Source organism: Camelus bactrianus, chromosome 24 (genome assembly GCF_048773025.1).
Source record: "Camelus bactrianus isolate YW-2024 breed Bactrian camel chromosome 24, ASM4877302v1, whole genome shotgun sequence".
Classification (NCBI taxonomy): Eukaryota; Metazoa; Chordata; class Mammalia; order Artiodactyla; family Camelidae; genus Camelus; species Camelus bactrianus.
In genome coordinates this window covers 2,227,926-2,252,957 of record NC_133562.1, presented here as the reverse complement: position 1 = coordinate 2,252,957, position 25,032 = coordinate 2,227,926, and the positions used below count along the sequence as shown (strand labels likewise).

Sequence of the window (25,032 nt, the reverse complement as noted above, 5' to 3'; positions counted from 1 at the left end):
TTCCAGATGACAGATCTTTTCTTTCATCGTTAAGTGGTCTATCCAAGGAAAAAGTAAATTAGAAAAAAATGTGTTTGAGACTTGAAGGATAAATTGCTATAGATGCCTCAGGACAGATGGGATGGGTGAGTGAGGTAATAATTTAGGGAAATGTAATGACCAACAAATGAATTATCACTAGTGCTGAGTTTTATTTTTATCCAACATTCTCTCGTCATGTATAGATATGAACCCACTGTGCTCTGTCCTTTGGGAAGTATCATGGTTTTTTGGAGGCACCGTTTTGAATGTTCAGAAACAGAAGCCACCGTCCAGTGTTAGAAAAGTAAATCAAGTAAATAGAAGGAAAAAGTCTTGTCTTCTTTCCCTGTAGAAGTGTCTGTGTCAAATTACTAACGTTGTACCAAGAGGCTCAGAATACATTGCATTTGTTTGCTTATATAACTTTTACTCACTATTTTCATTTTGTGGTGAGTGAAGGAAAAATGGAATAAGAACAAGATGACCTTTCCATTTTGTCCTAAAACAGAAACCAGGAAGAATGAGTACTGCCCTCTTTTGGTTACACAATATAATTTTACATTGTTAACACTGAGCCCCTGGCAGAACGTGTTAGTCATCACCAAGTGAACAGAAAATTCATTGAGCTCACTTACCTGGCCTGAGTCAATTTTTAGGCTATTTCCTCATAAGATCTTTCTTCAGCCCGAGTAATCACAGGGGTTCCAAACTCTAATTTGTCTTTTAATCGTAGACAGAGAGAGTGCCGGTGGGTTGTTTAGATTCTCTTGCAGACCACTGACAGTTCTAATGGTATTTAATCATTCTAAAGCATTCAGAGTGGACACGGAGAGACACGGAGAACGTTTTGTTTAATCATTACAGCCAATTTCCCAATGGCTCCAGGAGCCAGGAACTTGAGCGAGAGGCTGGGCTCCCTTAGGCGAGGAATGACTGCGGCAGAGGCTCCCCGGCCCCCACTGCAGGGTCTGTCTGCACAGGCAAGGGAGGAAGAGGAGGAAGACTGGCACGGAATAGGCACATTCCAGCAATGTTCTGTGTTTTAAGGAAACACTGTCCCACTTTAGAAGGAAGCCTTGAGACGTCTACCGGGGGTGCTGTCTAGGGCCGGCCTCTCCCCTGCCTTAGCTGCAGGAAACCATAGTCGCTGGACGTGACTCATGTTTCATTAGCAGTGGTCCTAGAGACAAGACTTGGAGTGTGTAGGTAGAGGACATGTTTTTAAGAGGAAACTTGTGAATGTGAAGAAGGGAGAAATTTGGAAAGGAAATTGGGGGGGCGGTTAGGTATAGTTCAGTGATAAAGCACATGCTTAGCATGCATAAGGTCCTGGGTTCAATTCCCAGTAATTACATTGCAAAAAATTTTTTAAATAAATAAATTTTTAAAATTATTTTTAAAAAGGGAAAGGAAATATAATCCTTTCATATCATGTGTGGATCCAGAGAGGAAGAAACCAAAGTAAACCTTTTAAAAGGCTCATCAAGGTGGCAGAAAATAGATTGTAAAACCCAAATGAGGATTTTGGGGATATTTGGGATAAAAAGGAACATAGAAACATCCATTGATTCACCAGCTCATCTGCAGGACATCTGACTCAAAGGCTGTTTGCAATGATTTTTTTTTTTTTTTTTTTTTTTGTATGACGTGATAGCAAAAGATGGAAAGAGCTAGAACCTGATTTGGATGTCAGCAGTCCGGGTTTCAGACTGCGGTCTCACGCCTGTCCTTTGATACAAACACCTGGAACAGTGAGTTAAAGGGGTGAATAAGAAATTTTACAAATTGAAATGGGGTAGACTGTTGTGTACAGGAGAAGATAAAGACTGTTTTTCATTCAGCCAGCATGCAATGTAAAACAAAAGTATCACATGTGTGCAGAAGTCAGAACTTCCTACTTCTTACCCACGGGGCTTCTGGCAGCTCTGAATTTCATCATCTTTCCACTTTCTCAACTATTTGGGATGGCAGTGTTGTTCAGAAGATAAAGATAAACTCTGGATTTAAGTACTTCCTGCTTTCTTACGGGGAAAAGAAAACCCGTGAGCACAGATTACCTAGATCGCCATCAGCTTATTTAAAATTTTTTTTATTGAAGTATAGTTGATTGAGAATGTTGTGTTAGTTTCTGGTGTACAGTGATTCAGTTATACATATATATTCTTTTTAATATTTTTCATTATAGTTATTAAAAGATATTGAATACAGTTCCCTGTGCTCTACAGTAGGACTTTGCTGTTTATCTGTTTTATACATAGTAGCTAATATCTACAGATCCAGAACTCCCAATTTATTCCTCCCCCTTCCCCTTGGTAACTGTAAATCTGTTTTCTATGTTGGTGAGTCTGTTTCTGTTTTGTAAATTAGTTCATTTGTATCATTTTTTTAGATTGCACATATGAGTGGACTGTGTCTTCCTCTGTCTCACTTGACTTAGTGTGATCATCTCTCGGTCCATCCAGGGTGCTGCCCATCAGCTTATTTAAGGGTCATTCGTCACAATGCGCCATTCCTCCCTCTCCTTCATCCTCTAAGAAAAGACGTTGACCAGTCAGAAGGGCTGGAGGAGCCAGCAGGGGACGCTGGATAAACCACTGAGGGAGCCCCTGGTGGGGAACTGGCATTCCACTCTCCCCACCTCACCCCTGTTGCTGTGATGTTGGTGAATCTGTGTGCCGTTCTGATGGCAGTTCCAGACACGCACCGTCACGCTTCCCCTCCCCTCTTCATCACTGAGATTGGTTAAAAAGATGAGCTCCAGCAGGAGGAAGGGGGCGGCACTGCGTGCAGTATAAAGGTTAGACTTGCAATTCTGCGGAATTTAGTGCATTTCTAAATTAGTTCCGTACATTTTTGGAAGGTTGACACCGACTGGAATGAGGCCCCCTTCCAAGGTTCCCTAGACCAGCAGCGCCTCTTCCAGGGCTCTGTGCTCCCCCAGCACCTGCTGTGGGTGTCTGCTGGCTGGTCTGCCTGTGAGCGACAGGTCCACAGAGGACGGAGGAGGACCCCAGGTGAAGAGTGTGGACGGGGAAGGTCCAGCACTCCGAGAGCCTTACCAGCCTTCAGTGTCTTAACAGTAATCACAAGTGGGTTCTCTTTGTAAAAATAAGGGTCTTGCATTTCTTGTGGCCTGTCCATCGCTGGACAGAAGTGGAGTAGGACCCCCTTGGTTTTCAGCAGGCGTTACCTGCTCCCTTTACCCTGAAAATGGCCTTTCCACCTGTCCCTGTCATTTGCTCCATCCCAGGGGACTGAGGAGAGGACTCACGTTTACCTCTCCACGGTGAGGAAAGGTGCACAGGCAAACTGGACGTTAGCCCTGGCCCTTCAGCTCCACGTGACCTGTCGTCTTCATTTTGCCACATCAAGTACGTCCTTCAGAAGCAAAATGCACAGGAGGAAACAGAGGCCTTCCCGGTTCAGTCGGGCATCTGCCTTGATCCCCTTCACAGTTCGCCCCAAGCAGCCTCTCTTCCCACCCCCACGCAGAATGGGGCTTCTGACCGCTCCTCAGAGAGCGCTGCGGTCTGTCCAGAAGTGCCGCGGGTCTGCAACTTCACCCAACTTGGACTCCGACAGGTTGTCCCGTTCCAGTTTCATGGATCCTGAAGAAAACACTAGACTCTGGGGACGGAGACAAAGGACTTTGTTACTAACGGCACGGCAAGCAGGGCCAGCTCTTCGCGGCCCCTGCGTAACACGGAAGTGACGCAGCGGTCCCAGATGGCACGAGCACGTGCGGGACAGGCCGACGAGCCATCCCCCACACTGTGACCTGCGTGCTGACCCACGTGACCAGCCAGGGGCACCGCTCTGCGTCAGGAGACAGCAGCCTAACCATGGGGCGCACTGGGTGCGAACCTCCCGGGTGTGCGAGCCTTGGAGGGCCGCCTGTCCCCACGGGGCCCGCATACGTCTTACAATTCCAAGCTTCCCTTCAGACTTACCTTCATCCAGAGGCCCGCAACCCTGAGTGCTGACAGCCCTGTGCTGGGTGCTGAAGACCCACGGAAAGTTGACCTTGCTGGAGGAGAGTGGGATGGTGTGATGTCAATGTCTCCCTGTATTTAAACAAAAACACTCGAAACCCTTCCCCCACCCCCACCCCTTCCACGGTTTCAGTTCCTGCCTGGCTGTTACATAAACTCGCAGTTCCTGTTGGATTGCAATATTGAAAAAGAAACAGCACCTACTCTCCAGTTTGGATGGAGAGTTCAACAGAAAGAGGAAGCTACGGCGACTGAGAAGCTCAAACTTTGTATGTCCACAACCTCACTTCGGGGTCCCGGGGCCACGCGGCACACGCAGTCCGGGACCCCACCGCGCCCGCCACCCCGGTGCACAGGCCATTTCTTGCCTGGATTATCACAATCCATCGTCTGCTGGCTGTTTTGCGGCTTCAACCTTTGCCGCCTCGCGTTGATGCTCAATCCAGCAGCCAGAGTGACCCTCTCAGCATGAAAAGCCAGATCATGTCACTTTTCTGCTCAAAACCTCTCACCAACTCCTAAAGCATTCAGAGTAAAAAGATCTGTCTGGTCCTGTACGTCTGCACCCCCGCCTGCGTCTCCGATCCGGGTTCTGACCCCCTCTCCTGGCTGCCTCCGCTCCCTTCACTCCGGCCTCCGCCCACCTGCTCCAGAGCCACCTGGCCCCCAGGGCCCTGGGCCTCGCCTCGTGCTGCTGCTCCCTGTGTCTGGGGCTGCTCCCCGGATGCCAAAGGGCTGGTCCGCTCCCCTTCAGGTCACCCCTACCCTGCACCCCTGCTTTATCCCTGGCATGTGGCACTGCCTGCCACACACTGGCTCCTGGCAAATGGTTGTTAGATTCACTAACTCAGCAAGTACTGATGGTCTGCCCTTTGCCTGTGCAGACCAACAGGAACTTGTAAGGCAGTGCGTGGTGCTGCACGGGGAAGCGTAGGGTGTCACAGGGCCACACGGGGGGGGCCACACTGAGGGGAGACCAGATGGGAATTTGTTTTTTAAAGGACCCTCAGAGAAGCCCCTGTGACACCCGTGCATCCCAGTTTGGCATTCCCAGCATCCTATCCCACCTGAGGAGTGCGGGCACATTTACTTTCATTGTGATTATAAAGGTGTCATCATGGGCTTAATAGGAAATAGCAAAATGGGAGAACATTCACCTACCCAAAGGGAGCCCAGGCAGAAACAAAAGCAGTGCAAAAGGGACTAAAACAATTTTTTAAAATTTTAAAGTGATTTTGTAGTACTTTCTATACTTTTTACATTAAAATTAAGTATCTTTAAAACTTTACTGAATATATTCTAGTTATGCCAAATTCTCTTCCGATTATTAATGTGAATATATGTTTCACAAAATTGTAGTTGTACTTACACACCTTTTTAAAATCTATGCCTTTTCATGGAATATCACTTCGTTGGCCCAAACCTCTCCATCACACAGTCTGTGTGACTTTCCCACCCTCCTTCATTCACCCTGTTTTCCTGCATGTTCTGGTGATTTCTCTTCCTTCAAACAGCGCTGTTTCAAACAAGCCATCCAGCGGACGCTTTCCCTGCGAACCCAAGGTCACAGAGGCGGCGTCCCCGTCCTTTCCCCAAGTCTCTCGCTCTTCCTCCCTCTGCCTCCACATGTCTTCAGTTCCCAGAGGTTTCTGTGTTTTTGTTGGGTTTTGTTGGGTTTGGCTTTTTTTTTGTTTGTTTTTGGTCTTTTTCTGGTTGGGAATATAGGCTTCATGGGTGGATGACAGTTTCTTTTCCCAAAGACCTTGGAGCTCTGTGGGTGCCCCTTCCGTGGTCACCCCCACTCTGGCCGACCCTCTTCCCCTCGCCCATGGGAGGCAGGAATCTTAAAACAAAAATCCCCATCAGGTTTACAGAAAGCAGGCGCTAACAGCTGATGTGTGCTGAGTGCTTACCTTGCGCTGGGCTCTCAGCATCGCCCTGAGCTGTCTTCCCCACACTCCCGCCCGGGGTGGGGGGGGGGGTGAGCGCCTGGTCTAAGGCGCCTGAGTACTGGGTGACGGGACATTGTTTTTCCCTTTTCAAAAGTAAAAATTTTGTTTTTGAGGAACTTCTTATGCACATTTTAAAGATACTCCCATAAAGGAAGCAAAAATACTCTCCTCCCCTCCTCGTCCTAGAAATAACTAAGAAGGCGCACAGTTTCTGTTCAGCTCACAGCACCTGGAAGCGCAGCACCGGCACAGAAACATCAGAAGGGAGACAGCGGGTGCGCAGTGTTGACGTGCTGTGCGCCCCAGCTTTCTTTGGTTGGGGCTGTGCCCGTGGGGTGCCAGTGTTCTGTCCTTCACCTCACTCAGCCAGAACAGCAAAAACCGCGGCGGGGGGACGTACCCCAGCGGTTGCTGACACTGGGGAGGTCCCTCTCCTCCTCTCCTCAGGCATTCCCTGGATGTCGCTCGGCTTCCTGGAAAACCGGCTGACACTTTCCTTTTGTGGTGATTTCGTGAAGAATCATAGTAAACATTCTAACGTCCACACCTTGGAGGTTAGTCTTCCACCTTACCGTTTGGATGATTCTTTGGTGTTGGTAAGGTTGTGGTCTGTTCTACATTTTGTTTGATTTTTTGAGTGGTCGTTAACTCTGTAGATCACAGGCCATGGTGAGGATGCCAGGGACGTGGTGTTCTAATCCGGGCTCCCACCACCATGCGACTCTGGTCAGGGAAGCCGACCAGGTGGCAAAGCCGCGAAGCTGGAGACAGCGAGGACATGTTGCTGCGTGGGGGACGGGCGGTATCTGGGCCTTGTCTTTGAGGGAAGCTGAGGGGTTACTTTTACAATGGCTCCTTCCTGGTTCTCATGGTTTTGTTCTGCTGTGAGTGGAATGCAGGTGAAGTCCCCAGATGAGGACCCAGGAAGATTCAGGCCGGCATCACGGATGAGCGCGGGACTGAGATTGAGTGTAGGGCCCGCCGTCTCCTGCCCCCGTCCGCCTCCCCACCCCGCCCCGGGGCCGAGCTTCCTGCTGAGGTCCACGGAGCTGCTCTCTGGGCTTTCCACCTGAGAAGGCCCCCAGTCTCCGCCCCTGGAACTCAAGCTGCCCTTGGCCTGCACTGCCTGCGAGGTGTCCTTCTCTTACAAGCCCCCTCCCTACCCCTCCCCAAAGTGGCTTGGGCTCTGGTTTCTGGAAAACCAGAAGCTGACTTTGCCCTTTCCCTCTACCCTTTTCAGTTTGTCCAGAATACTCATCACCGGGGCGTTCTGGCTGGTTTGCCCTTTATTGAGTCTCGGCAACTCTTTACCGCACTGTTCCATTGACATCGGGGGCCACGAGGGCCTGGTGACCACAGTGGCAGGTGCCACCACTGGGGAACCCACCTGCCTTGCACAGAAGCCCCAAGAGCAGCTGCTGCTTCCTGTGCAGAAGCCCAAGCCCCAAGGAGTCAGAGTTTCCAGCCAGGGGGACTTTCTAGTTGTCAGCTCTTGTGCACAAGAGCTGACACCAAGTCAGGGTGCCCCGCCCTTCCCAGCCCCGGTGAGCGGCTCTCCCGCCCCGTCTCTCTCTCTCTGACGATTTGTCTGTGGGTCACACGTCAGCCCCCCAAAAGGACCGTCCTGCAGAAGGTACTCTATCTGGACTTTCTCACTGTGTTAAGCAGAGTTTTCACGCCGTGGTCTCTCAGCGCTCTACTCACAATCGTGTCCATGCTGAGGACCTCCTCTAATATTCATTGTTTCTCTTTGAATCCACGCAGCTCTTCACTTTAAATTTAATTACCTGTGTTGTCCAAAACACTGTCATTTTCAAGACTAGTGATCTGAGGTGCTGGTGATCTGTTTTCAAATCCTCGTTAACTGAACTCATGACCCGGAGAACGGCCGTCTGTCTGTGTCAGTGTAACACAGCTGTTCGTCCCAGGAAATCCTCTTGCGAGGAGGTAAGACTGGGCACCGATGAATCACTTCCCTGTTCGCTTCAGGACGTGCCTGCAGGTGACTTCCTTCAGAGGAGCAGTTGGCTTACCTGAGCAAACTCCTCAGGCACAGTTCAGGCCTCCAGACCCTCACCTCGCTGTGACCGCCAGTCCTGAACCGCTGTGTCATGACTGTGCCCAGCCCAGCCCAACCCACCTCCAGCCACTGGAGCCCGCACCTCAAACCCTGTACACAGTCTACCTTGAACTTTTCCTTTTGGCAAAATGGTGAAAACTGTCAAAGCGGTGGTCTCCCTTTGCAGTAAATCTAAAAATCACTGTGCTTGGTCAGCGACACCTTCGACGGTCTCGTGGGAGCTGACAGCAACTCTGAGAGTTTAAAATGTTCAACTGTGCACCCCCCGAAATCACCTCACACATTCTGAGTGGGGCACACCACCCCCTTCAAGAGCAAACGAGAGGAAAGTGGTCCGGCCAGCACCCCGACCTCCCCAGCCCACCTCCCCGCTTCCTGCCTCCTCCTCTCTCGTCCTCACCACCAAGGCCCCTTTGCGCCTGATCCCCCCTTCCCTTCCACAACCCGAAGGCAGGACACACTCAGGATGAGCAGGTCGTGTGACAGTGAGGGCTGTAAAAAGCCTCTGTGGTTTGAAAAGGTTGTTAACTTAAAACAGAATGATCGGCCATTTGTGGGGTCATTCACTACACTGGCCACTCTGAAGCCAAATTTCAAGTAAATATGGAAACTCACGGCTCCAGGACAGAGCAGTCTCACACCCAGGTAACTGCTTACATGATGTGATTTGAGAGTATCAAGGCTTCTCTGCCCCAAATGTCTTGCCTTTCTCCCATTTTCTCACAATGCACAGGTTTTATAGGGTATGAAATTCTAACTTTAACTTAAGTAAAACATTAACTTTTTAAGAACCACCTTTATGGTCCTTTGAAGACACAAAATCTGGGGAGATACAATAGCAACCTTTGATCTTCATTGGTCATTGTCTTAGTTCCAGATGTTATTACAAAAGTACCACTGGGGGTTGTTTAAGACTCCGGGGACTTTACCAACAAGCATTTATTCTCCCAGCAGCTCTGGAGGCTAGCTGTCCCAGAGCAAGGTGCTGGCGGATCCGGGTCGGGTGAGGGCTTGCAGATGGTCATCTTCTCACGGTGCCCACATGCTGAGTGGGGCTGGGGAGAGAGGTCTGTGTCTCTTCTTATAAGGGCATGAATCCCATTCCTGGGGGCTCCACCCTCCCGACTTAATCGCCTCCCGAAGGCCTCAGCGCCAAAGACCATCACAGGGCGGATTGGGCTTCAGCTTGTGGACCTGGGGGACGTAAGCACAGAGCCCATGGTGCCCAGTCACTGTTTCAACGCATCCGTGTGCATTAAGTTACATGCTAACTACATGTTTTGATTCTTAAAGCTTCCTGTGAATGGGAGATACTGTTTCTTACAATTTAGAGATCAGGAAACCAAGGCTTCGAAAGGTTTGCAAACTTGCCCGGTCGCACAGCTGTGAGTGGCACACCCAGGTGGTCTCTCCCCGTGACTGCCCTCCTGCCCTTCTTAAGAGTGGATTCATGATGCGAAAACAGCATCTGACGCCGGCGAGACCCCGTTGTTTGTCCAGTTTTCTCGTTGGCTTTCTTACTTCCTCATCAGGACACCCCCAAAGCAGGCAAGATAGACGCTATTTTTAGCAACAGCTTGTCAGTTCAGTTTGCTCTTGGGGGAGACTAGGCTGAAGCGAAGGGGCTACAAAGCCGCTGGACCCACAGAGTCAGAGCGAGGGCAGGTGCTGCCCAGAAGGTGGGCAAAATGGGAGAAGGGGGTCGAAGCTACAAACTTCCAGTTATAAGTAAATCCTGAGGAGAGAATGACCATCGTCAGCAATACCATGTTGCATATCTGAAAGTTACTGAGAGAGCAGATCGCTGCCCAGGACGGCGTCCCACTTTGAGAAGAAAGACCACGAGAGACCCACGTTCTCTGTAAACTCTGTTCTTCTTTACTAGGAAGGCACTGAAGAAACAAGGAAAACGCTTTCGCTGGGATTTAAGATACATTAAACGTGGCCATGAACAGACTCGGGGAACGCAGGGCTAAGGCTCTCATGGGACGTCCTGAGGAAGAAGCAGTCCTTATCAGGATTCAGGCCCAGCCGTGGGTTTCAAGCTCTTTTGGGGATACTTGCAGTCCTAAGATACAGAAATCCAGGGCGATCGGGAAGACAAGAACGACCTGAAATGCTGTCAGCAGGGCTTGCTGTTTCTAGCCCTGCTCGGGCTGTGCACCCGCACGTGAGGGACGCAGCGTCTGCAGCGTCCACGTGGTTCTCACAACAGCTCCACACAGTGAGAACGAACAGCTTCGTGTTCAGGTTAGGACACTGAGACCAGAATCCAAAACCGAGGCTGTCCTGCTCCCAAGGCTGCGCCTGGTTCCAGGAGGCTCCCAGATCAGCCCAGGCCGTCCCGATGCCAAAGAGAAACAGTAGGCGGGGCCAACAGAGACCCATTTCCGAGCCTCGAATGCCACCGCTTCCCACCTCAGGGCACCTGACACCGCCTTCTTCAGAAACAAAGAGGCACGGTTACTCACAGGGAGCCTAATTCATCTGGGATGCAAGGTAGGCCTTAGCTTTAGTTTGGGGTTTTTTAGACCAATAGAGCAGTCTTGAACTTTTTTGAACTTCCCCACACGATGAAAAGCCCTTTACCTCTTGCCCCAGTACACACAATACACACACGTGTCACAGAAGTCTCACAGGACAGCACTCACCATGCACACGAGAAGCATGCCAACATATTATTAAATATTTAATGGAGGCACTGGGGATCGAGCCCAGGACCTCGCGCGTGCTAAGCACGTACTCTCCCACTGAGCTATACCCATCACCCCCCGATATTTTAGATTCCGATCTAGTCTTTTTTTTTCCTTTTGTTCATAGTCTCCCTTAATGATCCTTGTGTGTGTGTGTGTGTGTGATGAAAACATTTAACATGAGATCTGCCCTCTTAAAACTTTAAGTGCACAAGACGATGTTGTAAACTACGAGCTCAGCGGAGCTCTGGAACTTACTCACCCCTTGTACGTGAAGCTTCACCCCGCTGAGCACCCCCCCGTTTCTCCTCCCCCAAGCCTGTGCCAACCCCCACTCCACTCCTGCTCCTGTGAGTTGGACTATTTTGGATATTTCTCATGTAAGTGGAATCCTGCAGTCGAAAACAGGATGGAGACACCGCAAAAAAATGAAAAATGGTTATTTTTTTTTTTAATGCTGGGCACAACCCCCATCTTGATGTCAGGATCCACAGATGTGTTGCTACGAAAGCTTGAAAGACATTCCAAGGGGACCTGAATTGTTTTTTGCTTTAAAACTGTCCAGTCGTTGAAGTTGGTATCAAAGCCTTGTGAAGTAGGTAGGAAGAGCCGGGGGAAGGGGGTGAAAAGAGAGATTTTAAAAATTAATTATTGATGGCAATGCAGTGGAAATATTAACACCCTGATGCATTTTGAATTCTTGAAAGGAGGGAGAGATGCAGCTTATAAATGCTGCTTATTTTTTCCTACAGGCTCATCCAAGATGATGAAATGCCAGATTTGCTTCACTAAACAGGCATTTTAAAGTCCAAACCGAAATGAAGACGCAAAGGTTAATTCATCTTCTGTGTCTCAAACAATGTTCATCAGCGACTTGACTAACAGGGCGAGAAAGCCTCTCTGAAGCAAGCGCACAGGGCACGGACATCCTTGTCCACTAGGTGGCGATACGGAACAGGGGGAGCCCTTTCCGGAGTCTTACTGACACGTAGGCAGCAAAGGAATTTAGAAACCCAGGGCTGCTCAGTAATTCAGTGAATTCAGCCTGAAAGTTTACTCAGTGCTCTGGGCATGTTTCTGCCTTTTCTTGGAACATCCTTGGATTTCAGCTTCATTCTTGCTGACATCCTGACATTTAAAATTAGTAATATCTTGGCTAGTTCCTTGTGGCAATGCAGATGCACTGCGGCTGGATAAAGTCAAAGGCATCATGATGCTTGTGCTGGTGAATACGCTGCGAAGTCAGCCTATGGCGTTAAGCTTTCCTTCTTGCCCGTCTGCGTAACATTTAAGAAATACTGTGGGTCTTTGTGTAACACTTCCTATTGCAAACAATTCTGTATCTCTTAGTCGTTCTCCATATTGCAAAGTTACTGAAATATTTAATGGACATTTTAGTTTTATTGTTCAGCTGAAAAGAACGGTCTTCTCAAATACACACCGGCAAGCCATTTTCCCTAAAAGAACTAATAGCTGGAAAGTTAGAAATGTATCAGAAACAAAAAAATATGCTTTTTGCAATTTAGAAACAGTCTTTTGAAATAATCCCATGTATGGGAGACTTTTAAATCCTCAAGCGATCTCTGTTGTAAGATATATTTATATTTACTTGGAAGTCTTGCTTATTTTTACGATATCTTTAATGGCGGTAAAGAGGAGATATTTATAAGTGATATTCTCTTGCTACTTACTATATTTATATATCATGTGAATTTTAATGAATACATATTACTTTTACAAATAGGAAAATAGAGACATTTTTGTTATAAAAGTAGTATTTAACTATGAGGGAAAACATAGATGTTAGTATGGTGTAACCTGAAAGTTGTTACTAATAGGTCAGTTGAATGCGCATACAGTTTGAGTGCTGTGTTGGTTAATCTTAACTGTGAATTGCTGATTCAGGAAATAATGTTTCTGAATTTAGGTCATTTTGACCATGTTTTTGTCTATAATTAGGTATCCTTCTTAAAGTGGGAAGAATATCAAGCTGGTCATTACTTTTATGGTAACGTCATTAGTGAGACAATTGGTAGTAGCACTTTTGTTGTTAAAAACAGAAAAATCAGTATATCTAGTATCTCACTATTCTTGAATCTGCGCAGTAACCCACCTCTGTGTGGTGGTCCGCAGGTTTACAGCATAAGAAGCTCCGAACTGCTGTATGATGTGGGTGGGGCGTATCCAGGTTCCAAGATAAAAAATCCTCCCCATAAGATCCTAATCTGATGAGTTACGCAGTCAGAGGAGGACCGACCGTGAGACTCTGAGTTCAGGCTCCTTGCCTGTCTTCGCTGTGGTGTTGCAGACGGTGCCTGAAGTGGTCCGATGTGTGGGTTGGGAAGGGGACGTCTTCTCAGCAGACATTTAAAGTATTGGCTGCTCTTTCTTGCCTTCTGTTCAGCTGCATGTGGGGTGGGGGTGGACAGGAATGAGTCAGGCGGGGCTGCGTGAGCCGGTCATGCTCACACACATCGTGGTAATGGCCATCGGGGCGGCTGTGCTCGTCCTGTTGGTGCTGAACCGGGCGGCGAGTCGACTTGCCCACTGCCTTTCACGCTGCGCTTCTCTGAGGCTTAGTCTTGCACTCAGCCGATTTTTTCCCCTTTGGAGAAGGAAGACAATTTAATGTTTTATCCAGATCCAGAGGTGCATAAAATTAAAGGACAGCTCCAGTTGGCAAACAGGTGTTTCACGATGATATCCCAGAAGAAATGGTTGGCGATGGACAATTCAGAAATGCTTCCCCTAAAGGTGGATGGTTCTTTAAAAAATGTCAGGAGTGAATGCACAACGTGAGTGCCAGGGACTTATGTCAGGGGCTGCATCCACTTGCATGGGGTTGAGCACAGACAGGCTCCCTGCCCATGTGGAGACTGCAGTTTAGTGGAAGAGACAGACAAACAGAACGGCACGTGAGGGGATGTGCCAGGAGTTCAGGTGCGGACTTACAGGGATGGACGCGGGGAGACGTTTGAGTGGAGACGTCCAAGAGGCATCCAGACATGGGAGCCCGAGGATTAGGCCAGAGCTGTCACTTTGGGAGATGTCGTCCTAGATAGAGACGGTGCTAAAATCCAGGAAAACCACTCAGACCACCTTGGGAGGAAGAGTGCACAGAAAAGAAAGGAAGGCCTAGCACCCGGCCTGAAGAATCCTCTCCCTTTAAAAGTAGGCAAAGGAGATAAACGGCAGGGTCCTGCTGTGCAGCACAGGGAACTATATGCAATACCTTGTAATAGTCTATAGTAAAAAGAATATGAAAAGGATATATATATACATGTGTGTTTAACTGAATCACTATACTGTGCACTAGAAGTCAACACAACATTGTAAACTGACTCTACTTCAGTTAAAAAAAGAGCAAGATAAGTAAATAGATAAATAAAAATTTAAAAAGTAGGCAAAGGAAAAGGAATCAGTAACAGAGCTTGAGAACGGCCACCAGAGCAAGAGGAGAGAACCTGGGAGGGCGTGGCGTCCCCTCCCGGAGATGAGCGCTGAACCCATGTCCTGGGAAGGCGCGCGGCAGGCTCAGGGGAGAGCACTGCAGTCAGAAACACCATTTCCGCCAGAAGCAGCTTCGATTGTCCTTTCCTTTCAAGGAGGCCTTTATACCCGCGTGGCTCTAACTGGCCTGACTGGAGAGTTTATTTCAGGACACTGGGATCTGTGGGCTTTCTGTAGCCACCAGATTGGTACTAATTGTCAGTACCACTTCTTTTTTCTAACATTTCACTGTGAAAAATTTCAGCCATACAGAAAGGTTGCAGGAATTTTACAGTGAACATTCATGTGTCACTAGGTTCTTTACTTAACATTTGCTCTGCCTGTTTTATCATGTATCTACCCAGCTAACCACCCCTCTATCCACCCACCAATCCATCTTATTTTTCGGATGCCTTTCAAAGTAAGTTTCGGACACTGAATCAGTAATTTGAAAACTCCCAACAAACAAAAGTCCAGGACCAGAAGGCTTCACAGGTGAATTCTACCAAACACATACAGAATAGTTAACACCTATTCTTCTCAAACTATTCCAAAAAGTTGCAGAGGAAGGAGCACTTTCTCACTCATTCTATGAGGCCAGCATCACTTTGCTACCAAAACCAGACAAAGATATTACAAAAAAAGAATATTACAGGCCACTATCACTGATGAACATAGATGCAAAAATTCTCAACAAAATATTAACAAACTGAATCCAACAATACACTAAAAGGATCTTACACTATGATCAAGTGGGATTTATCTCAGGGATGCAAGGAGTTTTCAGTATCCACAAATCAATCAGTTTCTCAAAAAACTACAAATAGAACTACCATATGACCCAGCAATTCCACTCCCACTTATATATCTGAAAGAAATCAAAACACTAATTCAAAAAGATAAATGCAGCCGAATGTTCATAGCAGCATTATTTGCAATTGCCAGGCCAAGGAAACAACCTATGTGTCCATCAACAGATGACTGGATAAAGAAGATGTGGTATATTTATACATTGGAATATTACTCAGCCATAAAAAAGGAACGAAATTTTGCCATTTGCAACAACACGAATAGACTTGGAGGGTATTAAGTTAAGTGAAATAAGTCAGTCAGAAAAAAGAATGATATCACTTACATGTGGAATCTGAAAACTAATCAGTGAATATAACAAAAAAGAAGCAGACTCACAGATAAACAGAACAAATTAGTGGTCACCAGTGAGGAAAGGGAAGGGGGTAACATAGGGGTAGGGGAATAATGGATACAAACTATCACATTTCAAATAAGCTACAAGGATATAGTGTACAACACAGGGAACATAGCCAATATTCTATAATAACTATAAATAAAGACTAACCTTTAAAAAATGCAAATCACTATATTGTACATCTGTAACTTACACAATATTTTGCATCAACTATACTTCAATTCTATACGATGAAAAAACAAACCGAAGTGAGTTTCAGACATAAGACCATTTCACAACTAAACACTCTAGCATCCACGTCATTGACCAGGGTTCAGTATCTGTTTATGGTTCTATTTCTTTGGCAGTAACATTTAAAAAGAGTAAAAAGCCCAAATCTTAAGTGTGCAGTTGATGCCTTCTGACAAACGCATGCCCTGGGTAGCCGCCCTGGCAAGCCGTCCATGCACGTGTTACTCCCTGTGTCACCCCAGCAGGTCCGCCAGTGCAGCCGCACCTCAGAAAGCGGGGCGGTGCAGGCAGGGGGCTGGGGCCGGGCGGGGCAACGGCACGGCAAGTGTTCACCCCCTTCCCTCTGCCGGGGGCTCTGCCGCCCTCCCATAGACCCACTCACATTTTCACCAAGACAGAAATAGATGTTAAGCTCCTCCTAAAAACGCTTTTGTAAACGTTTCACAACACACCCTTTGTGGAGAGGACGATGGTGTCCAGGGAACCAGGCCCGAGCCAGGAAGGCAGAAGTCCCCACGCAGGATCCGCTCCGCTGGTGCGGGGCCGGCTGACTTGTCAAACCAGGACAGCCAGCAGCGATGTCTGCAAGTATAAAACCACCTGGCCATTTTAATGTATTCACTAATAGAGCCCTGGGGGGGGAAGGCTAGAAACAACAACAGCAACAAACAAACGAGCCACTGCGAGGCAGTGACCACTCTGGCTCACCTGCCACGTTTTCACAGGTTGCCGCCTGGAGCCCTGTCCCGGCCTCATTGCTAGGGTGACACCTGCCGGGCACAGGTCTGAAGCAGGGATGTTCTGTGGGAAGGGCTGGGCCTGCTCAGATTCGGCACCATAAGCAAGATGGAGCCACTAACTACATCTCATCTGTTGTTAACAACAAAGAGTCAGAGGTGGGGGTTGGGGAAGGTTAGTTTATTTGTTTACTTTCTTGCTTTTGTTTTGTATTGTCACTCCGGGCTTTAGACAGTATGTCTAATTTCTTGGAATGAAAAGAAGGTTTCTCAATCCTCACCCTACGCTGGATTTAAGGAACCTCGGGACATAAGTTGAAGTAGCAGCAACTTTTCAGATTTAATTAAAATTTGCTTGAGCCTCTTCTCCAAGCTCTGTGAGAAGCCTAATGATCTCCCCAGATTTATTTGTTAATTCTTGAGATTTTTATAGACTTGTGTTCACTTCCAGCTGCAAAATCCTACTCCTGCTGGGCTCACATCTCTCCTGGGGTTCGTGCCCACTGTCGGCATCTTCTTTCCACCTTGGGCCACCCCGGACGTGGAATTCAGCCTCTCTTCTTCGACGTCCCCCACGACAGCTTTCCCAGGCAAAGCCTGCTGGAATCCCGTGTCTCCCTCTGCTTGCTCCCCTTGCCCTCTCTTGACTCCCATGTTCCTCTGCAAGTCTAGGTTCAGACGGGTTTAACTGTGACCACCTCCTTCCCTCCCACACGTGGAAAACCAAGGTATTTTCCTAAACAAAGATGGTTGTCAAGAAGAACTCTGGTGCAAAGTCTTTGAAATACACATATGTATATGCATACACATCTATATGTCACACACAAACACATATGTATGTGCACATACAATATACATATATGCTTACACATATGTCCTACATGTACACATAATACACACTACATAGGGATAGAGAAATAATTACATGCATGTGTATAGTTACATGCACAACACACACTATCTGCACACGCATGCACACACATATATACCCCATGACATATGTCTACACAGATCTAAACAGCCTTCACTAAGGAATCTTGACTCAAACTTCCAGTTATAAAATGAATGCGTTCTGAGGATCTAATGCACAGCATTCTGCCTATAGTTAACAATACTGTATTATAAACTTGAAGGTTGGTAATAGAGTAGATCTTAAATGTTCTCATCACAAAAAAAGAAGTGGTAACAGAAGTGACGGAGGTGTCAGCTCACCTATGGTGTAATCATGTTGCAATATACAAGTGTATCAAATCAGCACATTGTACACCTTAAACTTACATGTACACCTTAGACTTACACTACATATGTGTGTCAGTTATATCTCAATGAAGCCGGGGGAAAAAAGAAGTTCAATGTAAAAAAACAAAAAACAAAAAAACCACCGAAAACTAAATCCAAATTTGACCACTTGTCACCACCCTGGTCCGAGCTACCTGTCTCTTGCCTGGATTATTGCAATAATCTCGTAACTATCATACCTGCCTTGGTCACCCCTTTAGCTCTAGCTCCTGCCCCTTCCTGTCGGAGCCTTGTTCTCATCTTTTTATTTCTACATTGCACAGACCTTGCTCTGTGATTGAGACGGATGCCATCCAGTCTGTATTGATCAGTTGAGAAAATGGGAGACTGGAAATATCTGTCCGGCCACCCGTTGATTCAATCACACATTCACTCAGCGTCTGATACCCGAGCACCGACAACACCACAGTGTTGGATCCTGCAGAAGAGAAAGGATGTAAAGGAGGGAGGGGCCTGTGGCTTTCGAAATTTAAAATCCAGCTGCCTGTGCAGCCCTTGAGCACACACAAAGCAAAACGTCCTCACACGCACAGTTCTCATCAGAGGAACAGCAGAGAAGAGCAGAAAGCCGGGGCCCACAGCTTACAGCAGTCCTGCTGCCTCAGCAGATGAGCAGGGGGGAAGAAAACCACTGCGGTCAAAAGAAACTGCTGGCTTACAGATTTTGTTTAAATTTACAATATGCATGCTCTTCTAACAGTGTAAGTTCTGCTTAGACGGCAGGGTGATTTTCATGAAAGTCTGTGCTCAGCCTTGTCTTATGCCTGTTTAAAAAAAAAAGAGGTCAGGTAAAATGACTGTAGTAACAGCACTGAGCGAGCTGAAAACCAGTGTCTTTCAGATGAGACAAGAAAAGACCGCACGCTGGAGATTTTTTTTGCCTGCTGAAAACCCCCTGAAGTCGTTTCAGAAACACACAGAGAGGCGATCTCCGCTTCCCCCGTAGCAGTGTTCTCAAGGAACACGGCATTCCACATCCGACGTGGAGGACCGGGGAAGCAGTCCAGCAGCCTGGTAACTCTGAGCTCAGCAGCAATGGCCCCCTGAGGATTAAGGCAGACGCGGTCAGAAGGAGGGAGAGCTTGTCAGTGTCTGGCTAAAGCTCACGTGCCTTGAAGAGAAGTCTTTCTCATGCACCCAGATCTACACAGACTCAGAAGTCAGGAGCCCAAAAAAGAAAAAAAAAAGACAGAACAAAAACCAAAACAGCACAAAAAAGTCAGGAGCTGAGTCCCACGAACACACTGCTGATGCTCTGGGCTGTTGTTTTCCTCTCTGCCAAGAGGGGAGATGCAGAACTGAGAAGACAAAGTAGTAAGACATGTATCTTACTTTTTAACCTCTCTCTTTGGCTGTATTTGGGATGAGGGACTTAATCTTGATGTAGCTCTTCCAAATCTCTTCATGTAGTTCTGCAATTTTTAACTGCCTCTACATTGAATATTCTAACCATTTAAAACAGTTGTTTAAATTGAGGTGTCATCAGCTTACAATGCTTATCAATTTCTGGGGTACAGCGTAATATGTTTCAGGCATACACATACATACATACTTTCCTTTTCATATTCTTTTTCATTTACGATATTGAATATAGTTCCTTGTGCTATACAGAAGAAACTTGTTTATCTATCTTTACATATAGTAGTTAGTATCTGCAAATCTCAAATTCCCAATTTATCCCTTCCCACTCGCTTTCCTCCTGGTAACCATAAAAGAAAAATACCGTATGATGTCACTTATATGTGGAATCTTAAAAAAAAAAGACGCAAATGAACTTACTTCACAACAGAAACAGACGCACAGACATGGAAAACCACTTTGGCGCAGGAATTACTGACAACTGAGCGTGTCTGCAGAAATCCACACCACGTCTATTGCAGAACGTCAACCAAGGGCCAGGGAACTCTCGTCCTCCAGGCTGACAAACAGGATCTATATCTGGTTTTGGTCATTTTTTTAATTCAAAAGTCAACTATATTTTTAATGGAGGAATTTACAGGCGAGTTTCATGAAGAACACCAAGTACTAAGATACTGAAGGGTGACACTGGTGAACGCAGAGGAAAGATATGATGGCCTGGTTCTTGGTGGTCATGAAATTTGATAAATGACTTCCTTCCCCAGAACCTCCAGAACAGAGCAACGCAGGCACTCTCTTCCTATCACACTGGTTAGACAGAGCTTTCCTCGGAATTGGCTCTGTTCTCCCTAGCATTCTTCTGTAACAAAATTAAAGTTATTTGTTAGAGGAAATAGTAATGGTCTTAATTTGAAAACACTTAGCGAGATGAGCCTAGCATGCTGGATATGACACCAGGAGAACTTGTGCCTCGTTCAAGTTCAAAGTTAGCAGTTCTTAGGGCTGTACTTCCCCAGAGCACAGAGAGCTGGCGTTCCTGGGAAACCCTGACTTCTCACACGATGCTCCTTCTCTTCCTCTTTACTTATTTACCTGCTTAATGAGACGAGGCAAACATCTGATGTACTCTAACTTGAAAATCCTTTAAGTTGATACTGGAAATTCTATAAATTCTATCCAGGGCTAATTCTTTTTTAAAAAATGTTTTTATTCAATTTTTAGAAGTTACTTTCCATTTACAGATATTATAAAATATTGGCTATATTCCCCATGTTGTATAGTACATCCTTGAACTGTCTTACACCCAATACCTTGTACTTCCCGTTCCCCCGAACTTGCCCCTCCCCCCACACTGATAACCACTAGTTTGTTCTCTACATCTGTGAGTCTGCTTCTTTTTTGTTATATTCACTAGTTTGTTGTGTTTTTCAGATTCCACATATGAGTGATATCATACAGTATTTGTCTTTCTCTGTGTGACTTATTTCACTTAGCATAATGCCCTCCATGTCCATCCATGTTGCTGCAAATGGTCAAATTTCACTCTTTATTATGACTGAGTAGTATTCCATTGTGTGTGTGTGTGTGTGTGTGTGTGTGTGTAGACACACACATACCACATCTTCTTTATCCAGTCATCTGTTGATGGACACTTAGGTTGTTTCCATAGCTTGGCTGTTGTAAACAGTACTGCTATGAACATTGAGGTAAATGTAAATCTCTTCAAATTAGTGTTTTGGCTTCTTTCAGATATATATGCAGGAATGGAGTTGCTGGATCACACGGTAGTTCTATTTTTAGTGTTTAGAGAAACCTCCTTACTGTTTTCCATAGTGGCTGGGCCAATTGACATTCCCAGCAGCAGTGTAGGAGGACTCCCTTTTCCCCACATCCTCGCCCACATTCATTATTTATGTTCTTTTCAGTGATGGCCATTCTGACAGGTGTGGGGTGATATCTCTGTGGTTTTGATTTGATTTGATGTTCTAGTATTAATTCTTTAGGAATGCGAGAAAAGTCCCCTCCTTGTCTGAGAGATGCAGGATGGTATAAACAAGAGGGGAAGCAGGGACTAGTGACAAATGATGTTGAAAATACCAAGGAGATGACTCACCTCCGCAGTAGGATTTCAGGTGACTTTTAATGTGTTTCTTCATATTTGAAATAATTATTTGAATTTTAACAGTGTGCCCGAATTGTTTCCATAATCAGAAAGTTATTTGGAAATAAATAAAATTAGATCCTTATGTAACACTCTAGTCACAGATAAGTCCCAGAGAGAATAAAGTCCAAAACGTGTGACGCAAAACTGCTACACCATTAGAAATATACAGATTATCTTCATAACCTTGAGTTAAGCAGAATTTCTTAAAATAAGGTGGAAAGAGCATGAATAATAAGGGAAAACACTTATAACTTGACTTGTAATTTTTAGATGATGCCAAAATTAAAGCTCAGCTTAAAAATGGTTAAAAATCAAGTCACAGACTAGAAGATATTTGTAACATGTATTACAGAGTATCTAAGAAACACAAGGAATTAAAATTAATAAGCAATAAAACAAAACTGCCAATTTTTAAAAAATGGACAAAAAATATAAACAGGGAAGAGAAAAGGAAAACAAAATTCACCAAAATTCACAAAATAGTCTCCTCCTCACTATCCTCAGAGACACACAAATTAAATTAGATGGTGCTTTGTATCCCTCTGATTGTCTGGAAAACGTCAGACCAGGCAGTATGAGATGCTGGAAAGGACACAGAAAACAGAGTGGGAGTGAAAGTGAGTACAACTGTTTTGATGTCAAATTAACCATATCCAGTAAGGCTAAAAATTTACCTTCCTTGTGACCTAGAAAGTCCTCCACTAGAGAAACTTGCAAATGTGTGCAAAGCGACAGCTAGGAAAAGTTAGGAACAATCTAAAGTCCATCAGAGGAAAATAAAAATAAATGTCATGGTCCCAAGAATGTTAAAATAGCAGTTTAAAAAATGAACTAGATCCCTCTGTTTTAACCTTATTAATATAGATCACTAAAACATACAGTGAGAAGAAAAAAAAACAAGTGGCAGAAAATTTAAACAGTATGATACAAAGTATTTAAAGTTTAAAAAACACTATATGTATTGAGCATGGATACATATATACATAATAAATAGAGTCCTGTACTGGAGGACACTACCGGGTTGTCTCTGGGGAGATCCTGCAGGGCCCTGGGGTGGGGCTGCCCTTCAGCAAAGGGAACGGAGCAGAACTCCAGCCTCAGTTTCTGGAGCAAACACCCCTGGAGGCCCAGCAGGATCCTGGATGATGTCACTCCCTGAGGGTCCACTGTGATGATCCACCTTATTAAAGACACCACAGGTACTTGCAGGGCCTGAAATAGACACCCACAGCGTTGGCGGAAAAACAGCTCTCAGCCTGAAGGAGATTATATCGTGAGGAGAAATGGAAACCCTTTTGAAGAAACACTCAGATTGGATTTGGGATTGAAAATATACCCCCACCCTTCCAGAAGACTGGCTTTGCACATCTTTCAAAATCCAAAGCACAAAGCCTCTCTCAGCAGGAGGAACACACATGTTAGGAAGAAAGGGGGCATTTTCTCAGCAGAATTTCTAAAGGTTTCCCTTTCATCTCTGATGCTCTCACAGCGCTGTGGACTTAGGAGCATGTTGGAAAGCGTCTGGCCACCTCTACCAGCACCTTACTTTTTTTTTTTTCACTGAAGTATAGTTGGTTTATAATGTTGCTAGTTTCTGGTGTACAGCATAGTGATCCCAATTATTTATTTATTTACCTTTTCATTTCTTTTTGTTAGAGGCCATTACAAGACATTGAATATAGCTCCCTGTGCTATGCAGTATGAACTTATTGTTTATCTATTTTATATAAAGTAGTTACTATCTGCAAATCTCAAACTCCCAATTTATCCCTTCCCATCCCCTTCCTCCCGGTAACCATAAGTTTGTTTCCTATGTCTGTGAGTCTGTTTGTTTTGTAAATACATTCGTTTGTCTTTTTTTTTTTTCAATTCCACATATAAGTGATATCATGTGGTATTTTTCCTTCTGTTTCTGGCTCACTTCACTTAGTATGACAATTACCAGCATCTTTTTTTAAAAAGTGTAGTTGACTTACAGTGTTGTGTTCTGCCAGCACCTTGTGATGGAGATGTGGCATCTGGCTGCAGGCACAGACTGGAGGTTGTCTATTAAAGCCTGCGCTGAACTCTGCTGATTATTCTTTGTGAAGCAGGAGCTGGAAGAGCCAGGTGCAAATGCAGACCCCACAGAAGAGCTTAGACACCAGAATGCGCTCACTTTCACACTTTTTAACCTTCCAGCTGTTAGGTGACAATGACGTGTCAGTTTTCGGTCGGGGGGGCACCTGCTCAGTCTGTCTCAGACCCTTCGTCAGTGTAGCTTGCTGTGTTTCACTTTGTCCTTTGTGCCGAACTCTCGGGGGCTCTTAAGAATGAGTGTTAGTCTAAGCAAGTCTATGCCGACAGTAAGAAACTGGAAATAGAAAAAAAAAATCTTTGCCAAATTCTTCAGAGATTACTGCATTTGCATATGCTCGAAAACCAAACTTTATAAAAAGCTTTTTGATCAAACCAGAGAAAAGTAGCTGATTTAAAAATAAACATTTGTACTCACCTCGTGATATTGGGGACCTTTCAGTCTTGGTTTGGGTGATTACAGCTGAAGCCAGCTGCAGCCTGGAAGAGAGGACCCTATTTTTGGCTTTGCTGTTCAAGAGCTGGAAGGGCTTCGGGGTCAAGAGAGCAAAGCGAGAGCATAACCACGTCTCCTGGGACCTGCCGGACCTTGCTGAGGGCAGAGATGGGACTTGGTCGGGTGACGACTCTTCTCCGAGCTTTGCCAAAGGAAACCCAGCTCTGTGTTGGTTTACAGCTGTTGGCCATGATTTTATTTGTCAGTATTCTAAAAATTATTGGGAAGTCTGCATCTTTAAAAAAAATCATCTGTCAACCCCCAAAATAAGGCAAAGATGTACTTAAGAAAAGTACAGGTCATATTTTTCCTCTTTAGATTTCTAGGTCAGTTTGAGGGTATTTGATGCAAGCACTGTCATGGTTGTCATTAAGTAGCTACATTTCTCAGAAGATTCCGCTGGTTTCTGTGACCTCCTCTCCTTCTAACGGGCTCAAATAGGTGCGTCGTGGAAATGGAGCGTTCCACAAGCTCTGTGTGTTCATCACTACGCGGGCAGCCGTAGCCCTTGCACTTTGGCAGATCCTGGACAGGGGCTGAGAACCAGCAGGCAACATCCGCCCCTATGAATAAAACGAAACGTAGTGCAGCGGAGAAGCAGCAGGCGCTGGCGTCCCCGAGGAGGGGCCGCGGCCCGCCTGCGCCTTGCGCGCCCCGCAGGCCGGGGGGGGGGGGGGGCGCCCGGGAGCGGCCGTCGGGCGGGTCCCAGCAGGCCTCCGCCCTGGGCGCTGGCGGCGCCTGCCCGCCCCGCCCCGCCGCCGCAGCGGCCTGCCCCTTGCCGCCGCCCGCGAGCCCAGCTGGCCTCCAGGGCCAGGCCGACCTCGGCGGGAAGCGCCCGGACGTCGCTGCCCGTCACCCGGCCCCCAGCGCCGGTCCCCGGCGGAGACCCGAGGACCTCCCTCCGCCCCGCCCGCCCCCACGCTCGGCGCACACCTGCCCCAGGTGCGCCCGCCCGGCGGCCCGGGGACTGCAGCCCCGCGGCTCCCTCTCCGCTCCGCCGGGAGGCAGCGCTTCAGCGGAAGAGCTCGGCTGGGACAGGCCCGCAGCGCGACTACGAAAGGATGGAGTGGGGCTCCTCCAGCGTTCGTGCTTCTGAGAACTCCCTTACCTTCCTTCTTTGTTCAAAGCCCGTTCTGTTTCCAGAGGCCCCTCAGGGCTGCCCCAGCTTACTCAGGCGGAGAAGCGACACACTGACCTCATCCTCCCACGTTCCATTCGGCTGTTAAAACCCTTCCA

At 46.6% G+C, this 25,032-nt stretch overlaps 1 long non-coding RNA gene across 4 annotated transcripts; it reads right to left on the bottom strand.

Moving 5' to 3' along the window:
* Window positions 1–506: 506 nt before the first annotated feature.
* Window positions 507–25,032, bottom strand: LOC123617759 (uncharacterized). Of its 4 annotated transcripts, XR_006725993.2 has the most exons (5): window positions 24,905–25,032; window positions 23,719–24,359; window positions 23,201–23,577; window positions 13,691–13,837; window positions 8,157–13,343 (listed from the first exon to the last, which is right to left on the bottom strand). It is a non-coding gene; the product is annotated as an uncharacterized LOC123617759 (long non-coding RNA). The 4 variants fall into 4 exon arrangements; XR_006725995.2 differs by lacking the exons at window positions 8,157–13,343; window positions 13,691–13,837 and adding an exon at window positions 507–3,648; XR_012502084.1 differs by lacking the exon at window positions 8,157–13,343 and having other exon boundaries at window positions 13,364–13,837.